Raw genomic sequence first — 19553 nt, 5'->3', positions numbered from 1 at the left:
TACTCGAACAATAAAACTAAGACGTTATAAAATCAACAACGCTTTGTAGCTAGTGATGAGATAGTAGCCCAACATGATTCTCGATGTACCTACATACACTATTATATAAAAACAAGTATCATAGTTGTATTTAAACAGGCACAACAGTTCACATATGAAGGTATTAGTTATCGTAAGATCTAAAAGTGCAAAATTCACCTAAAAATAGAAAAATGTCATTTTCGGCATCTAAACAGCTTCGAGCGAGGGAAAGCCTTAAGGATGTCTTGCTCGTAGAGCTGTTTTCTAGTTATCTTGCGAAAATGGGCATAATCTGCAATAGAAAATTTTTAAGAAAATTATCCACAAAATTTTGCCCGATTTTGTATGGAATGTTGTGACTTCAAATATGTGTTTTGCGCCCATTAATTATCATCAAAACGAAACTACACTCTTATATATTCGGATTCAATATGAAATTTAGAAAACAAAATAAAAATAAGGTTATGAATCTAGAGATATAAAAAAGTTGCTAAAAATAATGAAATAATAAAACGAAGATGTTATAAAAGCAGCAACGTTTTGTAGGTAGTGGTGAGATAGTAGCCCAACATGATTCTCGGTGTACCTAAATATAATATTAAATAAAAAAGTGTCATAGTGGTATTTAAACAAGCACAACAATTCAGATGTGAATGTATTACTTATCGTAAGATCTAAAAGTGCAAAATTCACCTTTAAACATAGTAAAATGTCATTTTTGGCATCTAAATTGCTTCGAACGGGGGAAAGCCTTAAGGAAGTTTTGCTCATAGCGTTGTTTTCTAGTTATCATGCGAAAATTGGCCTAATCTTCAATTGAAGCAGTTTATAACCTGATTTTTGTTTTTGTAGAGAATGTAGTGACTTCAAATATGTGTTTTGCGGCCATTAATTATCATTAAAACGAAACTACACTCTCATATATTCGCATTAAATATGAAATTAAAAAACAAAAATAAAAATAAGGTTATAAATCAAGAGAAATAAAAAAACATCTAAAAATACTCGAACAATAAAAGCAAGACAGTATAAAAGCAGCAACGTTTTGTAGCTAGTGGTGAGATAATAGCCCCAACATTATTTTCGATGTACCTAAATACAATCTTACATAAAAATAAGTATCATAGTGGTATTTAAACATGCACAACAGTTCACATTTGAAGGTATTACTTATCGTAAGATCTAAAAGTGAAAAATTCACTTTTAAAAATAGTAAAGTGTCATTTTCGGCATCTAAACTGCTTCTAACGAGGGAAAGTCTTAAGGAAGTCTTGCTCGTGGCGCCATTTTCTAGTAATCTTGCGAAAATCAGCCTAAGCTGCAGTTGAAAATTTTTCAGAAAATTCTCCACAAAATTTTACCCAAATTTGTGGGGAATGTAGTGACTTCAAATATGTGTTTTGCGGCCATTTATTATTATCAAAACGAAACTACACTCTCATATATTTGGATTCAATATGAAATTTAGAAACAAAAATAAAAAATAAAGTTATGAAACTAGAGATATAAAAAAGCTGCTAAAAATACTCAAACAATAAAACAAATACGTTATAAAAGCAGCAATGTTTTGTAGCTAGTGGTGAGATAGTAGGCCCAACATGATTCTCAATGTACCTAAATACAATATTAAATAAAAACAAGTAATATAGTGGTATTTAAACAGGCACAACAATTCACATGTGAAGGTATTACTTATCGTAAGATCTAAAAGTGCAAAATTTACCTTTAAAAATAGTAAAGTGTCATTTTCAGCATCTAATCTACTTCTAACGGGGGAAAAGCCTCAAGGAAGTCTTATTCGTAGTGCCGTTTTCTAGTTATCTTACGAAAATGGGTCTAACCTGCAATTGAAAATTTTTGGGAAATTCTCAACAAAATTTTGCCTTATTTTGTGGGGAATGTAGTGACTTCTAATATGTGTTTTGCGGCAATTAATTATCATCAAAACGAAACTACACTCTCATACATTCGCATTAAATATGAAATTTAGAAACAAAAACAAAAATAAGGTTATGAATCTAGAGATATAAAAAAGTTGATAAAAATAATGAAAGAATAAAACGAAGAGGTTATAAAAGCAGCAACGCTTTGTAGGTAGTGGTGAGATAGTAGCCCCATCATGATTCTCAATGTACCTAAAAACCATATTAAATAAAAACAAATATCACAGTGGTATTTAAATAGGCACAACAGTTGACATGAAGGTATTACTTATCATAGGATCAAAAAGTGCAAAATTTACCTTTAAAATAGTAAAATATCATTATCAGCATCTAAACTGCTTCGAATGGGGGAAAGCCTTAAAGAAGTCTTACTCGTAGCGTCGTTTTCTAGTTATCTTGCGAAAATTAGCCTAATCTGCAATTGAAAATTTTTAGAATATTCTCCACAAAATTTTGCATGACTTTGTGGGGAAAGTAGTGACTTCGAATATGTGTTTTGCGGCCATTAATTATCATCAAAATGAAACTACACCCTCATATATTCTCATTCAATATGAAATTTAGAAACAAAAACAAAAATTAGGTTATGAATCTAGAGAAATAAAAAACGGCTAAAAATACTCAACAATAAAAAGACGTTATAAAAGCAGCAACGTTTTGTAGCTAGTGGTGAGAGTGTAGCCCCAACATGATTCTCGATGTACCTAAATACAATATTTTAAAAAAAACAAGTATCATAGTGGTATTTAAACAGGCACAACAATTCACATGTGAAGATATTATTTATCGTAAGATCTAAAAGTGAAAATTTCACCTTTAAAAATAGTAAAATGTCATTTTTGGTATCTAAACTGCTTCGAATGGGGAAATCCTTAAGGAAGTTTTGCTCGTAGGGCCGGTATATAGTTATCTTGCAAAAATAGGTCTAATCTGCAATTGAAAATTTTTCGGAATATACTTCACAAAGTTTTGCTCAATTTTATGGGGAATGTAGTGACTTCAAATATGTGTTTTGCGGCCATTAATTATCATCAAAATGAAACTACACTCTCATATATTCGCATTTAATATGAAATTTAGAAACAAAAATAAAAATAAGCTTATGAATCTAGAGATATAAAAAAGCTGTTAAAATACTCAAACAATAAAACTAAGACGTTATAAAAGCAGCAACGTTTTGTAGATAGTGGTGAGATAGTAGCCCCAACATGGTTCTCGATGTATCTAAATACAATACTAAATAAAAGAAAATATCATAGTGATATTTAAACGGGCATAACAATTCACATGTGAAAGGATTACTTATTGTTATATCTAAAAGTGTAAAATTCACCTTTAAAAATAGTAAAATGTCATTTTCGGCATCTAAACTGCTTCGAACAGGGGAAAGCCTTAAGGAAGTTTTCTGCGAAAATGGGCCGAATCTACAATTGACAATATTTCGGAATATTCTTCAAAAAAATTTGCCCGATTTTGTGGGGAATGTAGTGACTTCATGTGTTTTGCGGCAATTAAATATCATCAAAACGAAACTGCACTCTCATATATTCGCATTCAATGTGAAATTTAGAAACAAAAACAAAAATAAGGTTATGAATCTAGAGAAATAAAAAAGCGGCTAAAAATACTCGAACAATAAAACCAAGACGTTATAACAGCAGCAGTGTTTTGTAGGTAGTGGTGAGATAGTAGCCCCAACATGGTTCTCGATGTACCTAAATACAATATTAAAGAAAAACAAGTATCATAGTGGTATTTAAACAGGCACAACAATTCACATGTGAAGGTATTACTTATCGTAAGATCTAAAAGTGCAAAATTCACCTTTAAAAATAGTAAAATGTCATATTCGGCTTCTAAATTGCGTCGAATGCAGGAAAGCCTTAAGGAAGTCTTGCTCGGCGCGCCATTTTCTAGTTATCTTGCTAAAATGGGCCTAATTTGCAATTGAAAATTTTTCGAAAAACTCTCCACAAAATGTTGCCCCATTTTGTGAGGAATTTAGTGACTTCAAATACGCATTTTGCGCCCATTATTTATCATCAAAATTAAACTACACTCTCATATATTCGGATTCAATATGAAATTTAGAAACAAAAATAAAAATAAGGTTATGAATCTAGAGATATAAAAAAGCTGCTAAAAATACTAAAACAATAAAACCAAGACGTTTTAAAAGCAGCAACATTTTGAAGGTAGTGGTGAGATAGTAGCTCCAACATGATTCTCGATATAACTAAATACAATATTAAATAAAAACAAGTATCATAGTAGTATTTTTTTAAAAGGTATCATAGTGGTATTTAAATAGGCTCAACAGTTCACATGTGAAGGTACTATTTATCGTAACATCTAAAAGTGCAAAAATTCACCTTTAAAAATAGTAAAATGTCATTTTCGGAATCTAAACTGCTTCGAACGGGGAAAAGCCTTAAGGAAGTCTTGCTCGTATCGCCGTTTTCTAGTTATCTTGCGAAAATGGGCCTAATCTGCAATTGAAAAGTTTTCGAAAAACTATCCACAAAATTTTGCCTGATTTTGTGGGGAATATAGCGACTTTAAATATGTGTTTTGCGGTCATTAATTATCATCAAAACGAAACTACACTCTCATGTATTCGCATTCAATATGAAATTTAGAAACAAAAACAAGAAGAAGGCTTAAAATCTAGAGAAATAAAAAAGCGCCTAAAAATACTCGAACAATAAAATCAAGACGTTATAAAAGCAGCAAGGTTTTGTGGCTTGTGGTGAGATAGTAGCCCCAACATGATTCATGATGTACCTAAATACTATATTATATAAATAAAAGTATCATAGTGGTATTTTAATAGGCACAACAATTCACATGTGATGGTATTACTTATCGTAAGATTTAAAAATGTAAAATTCACCTTTAAAAATAGTAAAATGTCATTTTCGGCATCTAAACTGCTTCGAACGGGGAAAAGCCTTAAAGAAGTTTTGCTCGTAGCACTGTTTTCTAGTTATCTTGTGAAAATACGCCCAGTCTGCAACCGAAAGTTTTTCGAAAAATTCTCCACAAAATTATGCCCGATTTTGTGGGGAATATAGTGACTTCAAATATGTATTTTGCGGCCATTATTTATCATCAAAATGAAACTACACTCTCATATATTCGCATTTAATATGAAATTTAGAAACAAAAACAAAAGTAAGGTTATGAATCTAGAGAAATAAAAAAAGCGGCAAAAAATACTCGAACAATAAAACAAAGATGTTATAAAAGCTGCAACGTTTTGTAGTTAGTGGTGAGATAGTAGCCCAACAGGATTCTCGATGTATATCTAAATACAATATTAAATAAAAACAAGTATCATAGTAAAATTTAAACAGGCACAACAATTCACATGTGAAGGTTTTATTTATCGTAAGATCTAAAAGTGAAAAATTAACCGTTAAAAATAGTAAAATGTCATTTTTTTTATCTAAACTACTTTGAACGGGGGAAGCCTTAAGGAAGTTTTTCTCGTAGCGCCGTTTTCTAGGTATCTTGCGAAAATAGGCCTAATCTGCAATTGAAATTTTTTCGGAAAATTCTCCACAAAATGTTGCCCGATTTTGTGGGGAATGTAGTGACTTCAAATATGTGTTTTGAGGCCATTAAATATCATCAAAACAAAACTACACTGTTATATATTCACATTCAATATGAAATTTAGAAACAAAAACACTAACAAGGTTATGAACCTAGAGAAATAAAAAAGCGGCTAAAAATACTCGAATAATAAAACAAAGACGTTATAATAGCAGCAACGTTTTGTAGCTAGTGGTGAGATATAGCCTCAACATGATTCTCGATGCACGTAAATACAATATTAAATAAAACCAAGAATCATAGTGGTATTTAAATAGGCACTTTAGTTCACATGTGAAGTTATTATTTATCGTAAAATTTAAAATGCAAAATTCAACTTTAAAAATAGTATAATATCATTTTCTGCATCGAAAATGCTTCGAACGAGGGAAAGGCTTAAATAAGTTGTGCTTGTAGCTTCGTTTTCTAGTTATCTTGCGAAAATGGGCCTAATATGCAATTAAAAATTTTTCGTAAAATTCTCCACAAAGTTTTGCCCGATTTTGTGGGGAATGTAGTGACTTCAAATATGTGTTTTGCGGCCATTAATTATCATCAAAATGAAACTACACTCTTATATATTCGCATTCAATATAAAATTTAGAAACAAAAACAAAAACAAGGTTATGAATCTAGAGATATAAAAAAGCTGCTAAAAATACTCAAAAAATAAAACGAAGACGTTATAAAACCAGCAACGTTTTGTAGTTAGTGGTGATCCAACATGATTCTCGATGTACCTAAATACAATATTAAATAAAAAAAAGTATCATATTGGTATTTAAACAGGCACAATAGATCACATGTGAAGGTTTTATTTATCGTAAGATCTAAAAGTGAAAAATTCACCTTTAAAAATAGTAAAATATCATTTTTGGTATCTAAAGTTATTCGAACGGGGGAAAGCCTTAAGGAAGTCTTGCTCGTAGCGCCGGTTTTCTAGTTATCTTGCGAAAATGGGTCTAATCTGCAACTGAAATTTTTTTGAAAAATTCTCTACAAAATTATGCCCGATTTTGTGGGGAATGTAGTAACTTCAAATATGTTTTTTGCGGCCATTAATTATCATGGAAATGAAACTACACTCTCATATATTCGCATTCAATATTAAATTTAAAAACAAAAACAAAAATAAGATTATGAATCTAGAGAAATAAAAAAGCGGCTAAAAATACTCGAACAATAAAATAAAGATGTTATAAAAGCTGCAACGTTTTGTAGTTAGTGGTGAGATAGTAGCCCAAACATGATTCTCGATGTACCTAAATACAATATTAAATAAAAACAAGTATCATAGTAGTATTTAAACAAGCACAACAGTTCACATGTGAAGGTATTACTTATCGTAAATTTTAAAAATGCAAAATTTACCTTTAAAATAGGAAAATGTCATTTTCAACATATAAACTGCTTCGAACAGGGGAAAGCCTTAAGGAAGTCTTGCTCGTAGCGTCGTTTTCTAGTTATTTTACGAAAACAGGCCTAATCTGCGATTGAAACTTTTTTGAAAAATTCACCACAAAATTTTGCCTGATTTTGTGGGGAATGTAGTGACTTCAAATATGGGTTATGCGGCCATTAAATATCATTAAAACGAAACTACACTCTCATATATTCACATTCAGTTTGAAATTAACAAATAAAAACAAAAATAAGGTTATGAATATAGAGAAATAAAAAAACGGCTAAAAATACTCGAACAATAAAACAAAGATGTTATAAAAGCAGCAACGTTTTGTAGGTAGTGGTATAGTAGCCCCAACATGATTCTAGATGTACCTAAACAAAATATTAATTAAAAATAACTATCATAGTGGTATTTAAACAGGCGCACCGAGTTAACATGTGAAGGTATTACTTATCGTAAAATCTAAACGTGCAAAATCTAACTTTAAAAATAGTAAAATGTCATTTTCGGCATCAAAACTGCTTTGAACGGGGGAAAGCTTTACAGAAGTGTTGCTCGTAGTGTCATTTTCTAGTTATCTTGCGAAAATAGGCCTAATCTGCGATTGAAAACTTTTCGAAATATTCTCCACAAAATTTTGTCCGATTTTTGGGGAATGTAATGACTTCAAATATGTGTTTTGCGGCCATTAAATATCATCAAAACTGAAACTACACTCTCATATATTCGCATCCAATATGAAATTTATAAATAAAAACTAAAATAAGGTTATGAATCTAGGGGGAAAAGCGGCTAAAAATACTCGAACAATAAAACAAAGACGTTATAAAAGCACCAACGTTTTGTAGGCAGTGGTGAGATAGTAGCCCCCAGATGATTCTCGATTTACCTAAATACAATATTAAATAAAAACAAGTATCATAGTGGTATTTAAACAGGCACAACAGTTCACAAGTGAAGGTATTACTTATCGTAAAATTTAAAAGTGCAAAATTTACCTTTAAAAATAGTAAAATTTCATTTTCGGCATATAAACTGCTTCGAACGGGGGAAGCCTTAAAGAAGTCATTCTCGTAGCGTCGTTTTCTAATTATCTTGCGAAAATGGGCCTAATCTGCAATTAAAAATATTTCGAAATATCCTCCACAAAATTTTGCCCGATATATGTAGTGACTTAAAATATATGTTTTGCGACCATTAAATATCATCAAAACGAAACTACACACTCATATATTCACATTCAATATGAAATTTAGAAACAAAAACAAAAAATAAGTTTATGAATGTAGAGAAATAAAAAAGCGGCTAAAAATACTCGAACAATAAAACAAAGACGTTATAAAAGCAGCAACGTTTTGTAGCTAGTGGTGAGATAGTAGCCTCAACATGATTCTCGATGTACCTAAATATAATATTAAATACAAACAAGTATCATAGTTGTATTTAAACAGGCAAAACAATTCACATGTGAAGGTATTATTTATCGTAAGATCTAAAAGTGCAAAATGCACCTTTAAAAATAGTAAAATCTCATTTTTGATATCCAAACTTCTTCGAATAGGGGAAAGCCTTAAGGAAGTGTTGCTCGAAGTGCCGTTTTCTAGTTATCTTTCGAAAATAGGCCTAATCTGCTATTGAAAATTTTTCGGAAAATTCTACACAAAATTTTGCCCGCTTTTTGGGGAATGTAGTGACTTCAAATATGTTTTTTGCGGCCATTAAATATCATCAAAACAAAACTACACTCTTATATATTCGTATTCAATATGAAATTTAGAAACAAAAACAAAAATAAGGTTATGAATCTAGAGAAAAAAAAAGCGGCTAAAAATACAAGAACAATAAAACAAATACGTTATAAAAGCAGCAACGTTTTGCAGGTAGTGGTGAGATAGTAGCCCCAACATGATTCTCGATGTACCTAAATACAATATTAAATTAAAACAAGTATCATAGTGGTATTTAAATAGGCACAACAGTTCACATGTGAAGGTATTACTTATAGTAAAATTTAAAAGTGCAAAATTTACCTTTAAAAATGGTAAAATATCATTTTCGACATATAAACTGCTACGAACGGGGCAAAGCCTTAAAGAAGTCTTGTTGGTAGCATTATTTTCTAGTTATCTTGCGAAAATATGCCTAATCTGCGATTGAAAATTTTTCGGAATATTCTCCACAAAATTTTTCCCGATTTTGTGGGGAATGTAGGGAGTTCAAAAATGTGTTTTGCGGCCATTAAATATCATCAAAATGAAACTACACTCTCATATATTCGCATTCAATATGAAATTTAGAAACAAAAATAAAAATAAGGTTATGAATCTAGAGAAATAAGAAAGCGGCTAAAAATACTCGAACAATAAAACCAAGATGTTTTAAATGCTGCAACCTTTTGTAGCTAGTGGTGAGATAGTAACCCTAACATAATTCTCGTTGTACCTAAATACAATATTAAATTAAAACAATTATCATAATGGTATTTAAACATACACAACAGTTCACATGTGAATGTATTACTTATCGTAAAATTTAAAAGTGCAAAATTTACCTTTAAAAATAGTAAAATATCATTTTTGGCATATAAACTGTTTCGAACGGGGGAATGCCTTAAAGAAGTCTTGCTCGTAGCGTCGCTTTCTAGTTATTTCGAAATATTCTCCAAAAACTTTTGCCTGATTTTATGGAGAATGTAGTGACTTCAAATATACGTTTTGCGGCCATTAAATATCATCAAAACGGAACTATACTCTCATATATTCGCATTCAATATAAAATTTAGAAAGAAAAACAAAAATAAGGTTATGAATCTAGAGAAATAAAAAAGTGTCTAAAAATACTCGGACAATAAAACAAAGATGTTATAAAAGCTGTAACGTTTTATAGCTAGTGGTGAGATGGTAGCCCTAACATGATTCTCAATGTACCTAAATACAATATTAAATAAAAACAAGTATTATAGTGGTATTTAAACAGGCACAACAATTCACATGTGAAGAAATTACTTATCGTAAGATCTAAAAATGCAAAATTCACCTATAAAAATAGTACAATGTCATTTTCGGCATCTAAACTGCTTCGAACAGGGGAAAGCCTTATAGAAGTCATAACCGTAGCGCCGTTTTCTAGTTATCTTGCAAAAATGGGCCTAATCTGCCATTGAAAGTTTTTTGAAAAATTCTTCACAAAATTTTGCCCGATTTGTGGAGAATGCAGTGACTTCAAATATGTGTTTTGCGACCATTAATTATCATCAAAACGAAACTACCCTCTCATATATTCGTATTCAATATGAAATTTAGAAACAAAAACATAATAAGGTTATAAGTATAGAGAAATAAAAAAAAAGCGTCTAAAAATACTCAAACAAAAAAAACCAAGATGTTATATAAGCATCGACGTTTTGTAGCTAGTGGTGAGATAGTAACCCCAACATGATTCTCGATGGACCTAAAAAAAATAAATAAAAACAAGCATCATAGTGGTACTTAAATAGGCACAACAAATCACATGTTTAGGTATTACTTATCGTAAGATCTAGAAAGGCGAAATTCACCTTTAAAAATAGTAAAATGTCATTTTTGGCATCTAAACTATTTCGAACAGGGGAAAGCCTTAAGAAAGTCTTGCTCGTGTCACCGTTTTCTTGTTATCTTGCGAAAATGAGCCTAAACTGCATTAGAAAATTTTTCAAAAAATTCTCCACAAAATTTTGCCTGATTTTGTGGGGAATGTATTGACTTCAAATATGTATTTTGTGGCCATTAATTATCATCAAAACGAAAATACACTCTCATATCTTCGCATTCAGTATGAAATTTAGAAACAAAAACAAAAATAAGGTTATGAATCTATCGAAATAAAAAAGATAGGACTAATCTGTGATTAAAAATTTTTCGGAATATTTTCCACAAAATTTTGCCCGATTTTGGGGGCAATGTAGTGACTTCAAATATGTGTTTTGCGGCCATTAAATATCATCAAAATGAAACTACACTCTCATATATTCGCATTCAATATTAAATTTAGAAACAAAAAAAAATAAGGTTATGAATCTAGAGAAATAAAAAAGTGTCTAAAAATACTCGAACAATAAAAAAAGACGTTATAAAAGCTAAGGCGTTTTGTAGCTAGTGGCAAGATAGTAGCTCCAACATAATTCTCGATGTACCTAACTACAATATTAAATAAAAAAAGTATCATAGTGGTATTTAAACAAACACAACAATTCACATGTGACGGTATTATTTATCGTAAGATCTAAAAATGCAAAATTCACCTTTAAATATAGTAAAATGTCATTTCGGCATCTTAACTGTTTCGAACGGGGAAAAGCCTTAAGGAAGTTTTCTCGTAGCGCCGTTTTCTAGTTATCTTGCGTAAATGGTCCTCATCTACAATTGAAAATATTTCAGAAAATTCTCCACAAAATTTTGCCCGATTTTGTGGAGAATGTAGATAATTCAAATTTGTGTTTTGCGACCAATAATTATCATCAAAACGAAACTACACTCTCATATATTTGCATTCAATATGAAATTTAGAAACAACAACAAAAATAAGGTTATGAATCTATATAAATAAAAAAGCGGATAAAAATACTCGAACAATAAAACAAAGACGTTATAAAAGCAGCAACGTTTTGTAGCTAGTGGTGAGATAGTAGCTCCAACATGATTCTCGATGTACCTAAATACAATATTAAAAAAAAAATAAGTATCATAGTGGTATTTATACATGCGCAACAATTCACATGTGAAGGTATTACTTATCGTAATATTTAAAAGTGCAAAATTCACCTTTAAAAATAGCAAAATGTCATTTTCGGCATCTAAACTGCTTCGAATGGGGGAAGCCTTTAGGAAGTCTTGCTCGTAGCGCCGTTTTCTAGTTATCTTGCGAAAATGGACATAATCTGCAATTGAAATTTTTTCTGAATATTCTCCTCAAAATTTTGCGTGATTTTGTGGGGAATGTAGTGACTTCAAATGTGTTTTGGGGCCATTAATTATCATCAAAACGAAACTACACTCTCATATAATTCAATATGTAATTTAGAAACCAAAATAAAAATAAGGTTATGAATCTAGAGAAATAAAAAAGCGGTTAAAAATACTCGAACAATAAAAACAAGACGTTATAAAAGCAGCAAGGTTTTGTGGCTAGTGGTGAGATAGTAGCCCCAACATGATTCTCGATGTACCTAAATACAATTTTATATAAACAAAAATATCATAGTGGTATTGCAACAGGCAAAACAATTCACATGTGAGGGTATTACTTATCGTAAGATCTAAAATTACAAAATTCATCACCTTTAAAAATAATAAAATATCATTTTCGGCATCTAAACTGCTTCAAAAGGGGGAGCCTTAAGGAAGTTTTGCTCGTAGCACCATTTTCTAGTTATCTTGCGAAAATGAGCATAATCTGCAATTGAAAATTTTTCGAAATATTCTCCACAATGTTTTTCCCGATTTTGTGGGGAATGTAGTGACTTCAAATATGTGTTTTGCGGCCAGTAATTATCATTAAAATGAAACTACAGTCTAATATATTCGTATTCAATATGAAATTTGGAAAAAAAAATACAAAAATAAGGCTATGAATCTAGAGAAATAAAAAACGACTAAAAATACTCGAACAATAAAATAAAGAATTTAAAAAAGCAGCAACGTTTCATAGCTAGTGGTGAGATAGAAGCCCCAACATGATTCTCGATGTACCTAAATACATTATTAAATAAAGTATCATAGTGGAACATAAACAGGCACAACAATACACTTGTGAAGGTATTATTTATCGTAAGATCTAAAAGTGCAAAATTCACCTTTAAAAAAAGTAAAATGTCATTTTTGGTATCTAAACTGTTTCGAACGGGGACGCCTTAAGGAAGTTTTGCACGTAGCGCCATTTTCTAGTTATCTTGCGAAAATGGGCATAATCTGCAATTGAAAATTTTTCGGAATATTCTTCCCAAAATTTTGCCTGATTTTGTGGGGAATGTAGTGACTTCAAATATGTGTTTTAGGGCCATTAATTATCATCAAAACGAAACTACACTCTCATATTATCGCATTCAATATGAAATTTAGAAATGAAAACAAAAATAGGTTATGAATCTAGAGAAATAAAAAAGCGGCTAAAAATACTCGAACAATAAAGCCAAAACGTTATAAAAGCAGCAAGGTTTTGTGAATAGTGGTGAGATAGTAGCCCCAACATGATTCTCGATGTACCTAAATACACTATTAAATAAAAACAAGTATCATAGTGGTATTTAAACAGGCACAACAATTCAAATGTGAAGGTATTACTTATCGTAAGATCTAAAAGTGCAAAAATTCACCTTTAAAAATAGTAAAATGTAATTTTTGGAATCTAAAATGCTTCGAACGGGGGAAAGCCTTAAGGAAGTTTTTCTCGTAGCACCGTTTTCTAGTTATCTTGCGAAAATAGGCCTCATCTGCAATTGAAAATTTTTCGGTAAATTCTCTACAAAGTTTTGCCCGATTTTGTGTGGAATGTAGTGTCTTCAAATATGTATTTTGCTGCCATTAATTATCATCAAAATGAAACTATACATTCATATATCTGCATTCAATATGAAATTTAGAAACAAAAACAAAAATAAGGTTATGAATCCAGAGAAATAAAAAACGCTTCTAAAAATACTCGAACAATAAAACCAAGACGTTATAAAAGCAGCAACGTTTTGTAGCTAGTGGTGAGATAGTAGCCCCAACATGATTCTCGATGCACCTAAATACAATATTAAATAAAAACAAGTATTATAGTGGTATTTAAACAAGCACAACAATTCACATATGAAGGTATTACTTATCGTAAGATCTAAAAGTACAAAATTCACCTTTAAAAATAGTAAAATATCATTTTCGGCATCTTAACTGTTTCGAATGGGGGAAAGCTTTAAGGAAGATTTGCTCGTAGCGCCGTTTTCTAGTTATTTTGCGAAAATGGGTCTCATCTACAATTGAAAATGTTTTAGAAAATTCTTTACAAAATTTTGCCCAATTTTGTGGGGAATGTAGTGACCTCAAATATGTGTTTTATGGCCATTAATTATCATCAAAACAAAACTATACTCTCATATATTCGCATTCAATATGAAAATTAGAAACAAAAACAAATTTAAATTTTAAATCTATAGAAATAAAAAAGCGGCTAAAAATACTCGAACAATAAAACCAAGACGTTATAAAAGCAGCAACGCTTTGTAGCTAGTGGTGAGATAGTAGCCCCAACATAATTATCGATGCACCTAAATACAATATTAAATAAATAAAAAAAGTATTATAGTAGTATTTAAACAGGCATAACAATTCACATATGAAGGTATTACTTATCGTAAGATCTAAAAGTACAAAATTCACCTTTAAAAATAGTAAAATATCATTTTCGGCATCTTAACTGTTTCGAATGGGGGAAATCCTTAAGGAAGTTTTGCTCGTAGCGCCATTTTCTAGTTATCTTGCAAAAATGGGCCTCATCTACAATTGAAAATGTTTCAGAAAATTCTCTACAAAATTTTGCCCGATTTTGTGGGGAATGTAGTGACCTCAAATATGTGTTTTATGACCATTAATTATCATCAAAATGAAACTACACTCTCATATATTCGCATTCAATATGAAAATTAGAAACAAAAAAATATAAAGTTTGAATCTATATAAATAAAAAAGCGGCTAAAAATACTCGAACAATAAAACAAAGACGTTATAAAAGCAGCAACGTTTTGTAGCTAGTTGTGAAATAGTAGCCCCAACATGATTCTCGATGTACCTAAATATAATATTAAATATAAACAATTATCATAGTGGCTGCACAAAAATTCACATGTAAAGGTATTACTTATCGTAAGATTTAAAAGTGCAAAATTTACCTTTAAAAATAGTTAAATGTCATTTTCGGCATCTAAACTACTTCGGGGGAGAGCCTCAAGGAAGTCTTTCTCGTAGCGCTGTTTTCTAGTTATCTTGCGAAAATTGGTCTAATCTGCGATTGAAAATTTTTCGAAAAATTCTCCACAAAATTATGTCCGATTTTGTGGAGAATGTAGTGATTTTAAATATGTGTTTTGTGGCCATTAATTATCATCAAAACAAATATATTCGCATTCAATATGAACTTTAGAAAAAATACAAAAATAAGGTTAAAATCTAGAGAAATAAAAAAGCGTCTAAAATACTCGAACAATAAAACAAAGACGTTATAAAAGCAACAATGTTATGTAGCTAGTGTTGTGATAGTAGCCCCAACATGATTCTCGATGTACCAAAATATAATATTGAATAAAAATAAGTATCTTAGTGGTATTTAAATAGGCACAACAATTCACATGTGAAGGTGATAATTATCGTAAGATTTAAAAGTGCAAAATTCACCTTTAAAAATAATAATATGTCATTTTTGGTATCTAAACTGCTTTGAACGGGGAAAAGCCTTAAGGAAGTTTTGCTCGTAGCGCCATTTTCTAGTTATCTTGCGTAAATGGACCTAATTGCAATTAAAAATATTTCACAAAAATTCTCCAAAAACTTTTTCACGATTTTGTGGGAAATGTATTGACTTCAAATATGTGTTTTGCGGCCATTAATTATCATCAAAACGAAACTACACTATCATATATTTGAATTCAATATGAAATTTAGAAACAAAAACAAAAATAAAGTTATGAATCTAGAGAAATAAAAAAGCGACTAAAAATACTCGAACAATAAAACCAAACATTGTGGGATCAGTGATGCTCCCATAGACATTACCCAGTTCACTTTCAAATGCAAGACTTAAAAATCTTGGGAAGGGGATCAATTCACTTCTTGTAGTTGCAATAACCATTTCCCTTAATCTTGTATAGATTTCAGCAGCATATACTCAATATTTCAATTGAAGATCAAATCATGACCAATTTTAGCTCAAAGTCAGAGAATTGGGCAAATCTACCAGATTTTTGACTCATACACTGAGTCATTACCCCAAAGAAGTAATTCCGCAGAGGTGGCATGTTCTTCCTCAACGGGCTATGAGCAGTAACTCCTCCTTCATAGTTAATTAACCTCAATACCTCCCTCCTAAACTCATCACTCGTTGGAGAGTCGACAAATGGTCCACCTGGCAATTGAAGAGCTCGTTGAATAGCATCTACAATGATGGAATAGGCTAGGGTTTCATCCACCATGCCTCGAATGCATGGAACACCCTTGGTGGTGGTGGCAAGCGTTGACGTGTACCAGAATCTGCTAAGGCATGCAGGGTAAAATCGTGAAGGAACACCTAGAACAGATTTGGCAATTGATGATTGCCTCAGATACTCGATAATGGACCCATAGCCCAAATTTTTCTTTGCTTTTGAGATCAAGAGGGAGTGAGCAGCATTACCTCTTGATAGGCGAATACAATCATGGGTAGGTGCAGGTTCAGCCCTAACAAGGCTGGGATGAAGAGAAAATAAAGCTTGAGGTTCCTCTTACTACTGTGTTTGTGGTTCACCTTGCTGTTGTGGTTGTTGTTATTGTTGTTCCTCAGGTTGGTTCGGGATGGGTTGTTGTTGTTCTGTCATTGGAGTTTAAGAAGAAGATGAATGTTTGAAGATTTGAAGATTTGAGGATTTTTGAGAGAAAATTGGAATTTTGAAAGTTTAATAACTGAATGGTAAAATGGAAAGTGAATCACCCTATTATTCCATTCGGATTGGCTGAAAAATGCAGGAGAGAGAAAATGACAACTGTCGTCTACAGGCGTGTGGGCAGATGTGACAGTCTTGCATGTTTTCGAGGGACATCAGACTATTGATATGACGTTTAATCAGCTTGGACACTCATGACTTCCATTAGGCATTAAATGCAGTAGGTTTTAATTAAAATTTAAGAGATTAAAAACAACAAGATAATTTTTGTAGTTAATACAAAATTCCCTTGTTACATTTAATATGTCATGAATTTAATTTAAATCATTGGAATTAAATTAGGTCCATTTAAAGTTATCAATTTAATGTTGTAAGCTATTTGTTACTTCATTTTACAAATGTTTGACCAATTTAAAAGACCTTGTTATGCTGGGTGGTCTGCATACAGGAAGTAGACAGCAAAGTGTGTCATACTGGTTTGCCCTATATGCTGTTGAACCAGCACAACAATAAAGTTGTCTTTTATTTTAAAGTTCCAGCATACCCAGCTCAGAGATGAGATAGGTAAAACGTTTCTCATCTAAGGGCTTTGTGAATAGATCTGATAGCTGATGATCTGTTGATATGAAGTACAGCTCCACATTTCCTTTTTGAACATGATCCCTTATGAAATGATATCGAACGTCAATATGCTTGGTCCTTGAGTGCATCACAGGATTATTGGTAATGGCAATGACATTGGTGTTATCACAGTACATTGGAGTTTTTGTAACATTAACACCATAGTCCTTTAGCTGGCTTTGCATCCATAGTACTTGAGCAGTATAACTACCAGCAGAAATATATCCTGCTTTAGCAGTAGATGTGGACAAGTATTTTGTTTTTTGCTGGTCCAGCTGACTAGCCTACCACCTAGTAACTGGAAACCATCATTAGTACTTTTCCTATCTATTTTACAACCTGCAAAGTCAGCATCTGAATACCCAATTAGATCAAAATCCGGGTCTTTGGGATACCAGAGACCACGTTTGGGAGTACCCTTTGGATACCTGAATATCCTTTTTACTGCAAGCAGGTGTGACTCTTTAGGATCAGCTTGATATCTGGCATAAAGACATGTAGCAAACATAATATCTGGTCCGTTGGTTGTAAGATAAAGTAGGGACCAAATCATACCTCTATATTCAGTTATATTGATTGGTTCACCATTGGGATCAGCATCTATATTAATGGATGCTGCCATTGGAGTCACTATGTCTTTTAAACAGGTCAGACCAAACTTCTTTAACATATCATTGATATATTTATCTTGACTTATAAAAATTACATCATCAAGTTGTTTGATTTGTAATCCAAGAAAGTATTGCAGGTCTCTTTGTAAACTCATTTCATATGTCTTTGACATATGTTTTGAAAATTTTTGACAATGTTTTTCATTAGTAGAACCATAAATAATATCATCCACATATATTTGTACCAGCAAAAGATCATCATCTATTTCTTTTAAGAATAGAGTGGTATCAGTTGTTCCAACTTTAAAGCCTAGACCAGTGAGATACACATGAAGTGTCTCATACCATGCTCTAGGTACCTATTTCAGGTCATAAAGAGCTTTTTCTAACTTGTAGACATTGTCTGGATATTTACTGCTTACAAAACTAGGTGGCTTCTTGACATGGACTTCTTCTTGCAGCTTCCCATTGAGAAATGCAGATTTAACATCCATCTGGAACACCTTAAAGTTCATCTTAGCAGCATATGCTAAGAATAGTCTGATTGCTTCCATCCTAGCCACTGGTGCATATGTTTCTCCATAATCCAACCATTCTTCTTGCCTAAACCCTCGAGCTACCAATCTAGCTTTATTTCTGATCACAATCCCATCTTCATCCATCTTGTTCTTAAACACCCACTTGGTAATAATGATTTTCTTCTCATCATCATCAGGTTTGGGTACCAATGTCCATACCTTATTCCTATCAAATTGGGATATCTCTTCTTGCATAGCTCCTGCCCAGCTACGATCTTTCAAAGCGTCTTCAGGACATGTAGGTTCAATGGTAGATACAAAATTCACATGCATACAGAAGTTACTAGTTGCATGCCTTCTTTTTTTGACTCCATTAGCCAGATTCCCAATGATTTGCTCAATTGGATGCTCTTTAGTCCATTTTGTGTTATGGACAGGAGAGCTTGAGCTTGAACAAACAGCATCATGATCATCAGTTAGTTCAGCAGTATGTAAAGCAATAGGGGACTGCTGCACATTATTAGTGGAACCAGTACCAAACTGTGATCCTTCAGAACTAGTGAACCCCTGCCGAATTTGTAGTACTTCAGTAGAGCCAGTCAGTCCATTTAGTTTAGACACAGATGGAACAGAATATTCCATCTCATCTTTAGAGAACCCAGCAGCATGGATTGGTGAGGGAACTGATGCTGGTTCTTCTTTTTCATCAAGAGCTTGTTGAGTAGGCTCTTCAAATAGTAATTCCTCATCTTCTTGACCAGGAGATAAGGTAGGGGCAGTTTCATCAAATGTAACATTGATTGATTCTTAAAAACATCCCCTTCTTTTGTTGTAGACTCTATATGCCTTTGACATGTTGGAATATCCAAGAAATATTCCTTCATCAGCTTTAGCGTCTGAAATAACCCGTCCTTATCCCCCTGGACGAAATCATCAATATCTGGTCTCATCGCGATGATTGACTCCAATTAATGTCCTTAAAATAAGCAAGTGCACAGCGGAAGACTTAATTCGTACCTGAGAATAACATGCTTTAAAATGTCAACATAAAGTTGGTGAGATATATAGGTTTGATGCTAGCAGCGTTATAACTATGGACCACAAGATTTCATGTTTATACATAATACACTCCTCGTGTATAGAAAAGCAGTTGAGCACTTGGTAACCATACTTAACTAAAAGTCATCG

This window comes from Rutidosis leptorrhynchoides, chromosome 1 (genome assembly GCF_046630445.1).
Source record: "Rutidosis leptorrhynchoides isolate AG116_Rl617_1_P2 chromosome 1, CSIRO_AGI_Rlap_v1, whole genome shotgun sequence".
In the NCBI taxonomy this organism is placed as follows: domain Eukaryota; kingdom Viridiplantae; phylum Streptophyta; class Magnoliopsida; order Asterales; family Asteraceae; genus Rutidosis; species Rutidosis leptorrhynchoides.
Note: the sequence above shows the minus strand (reverse complement) of the source record.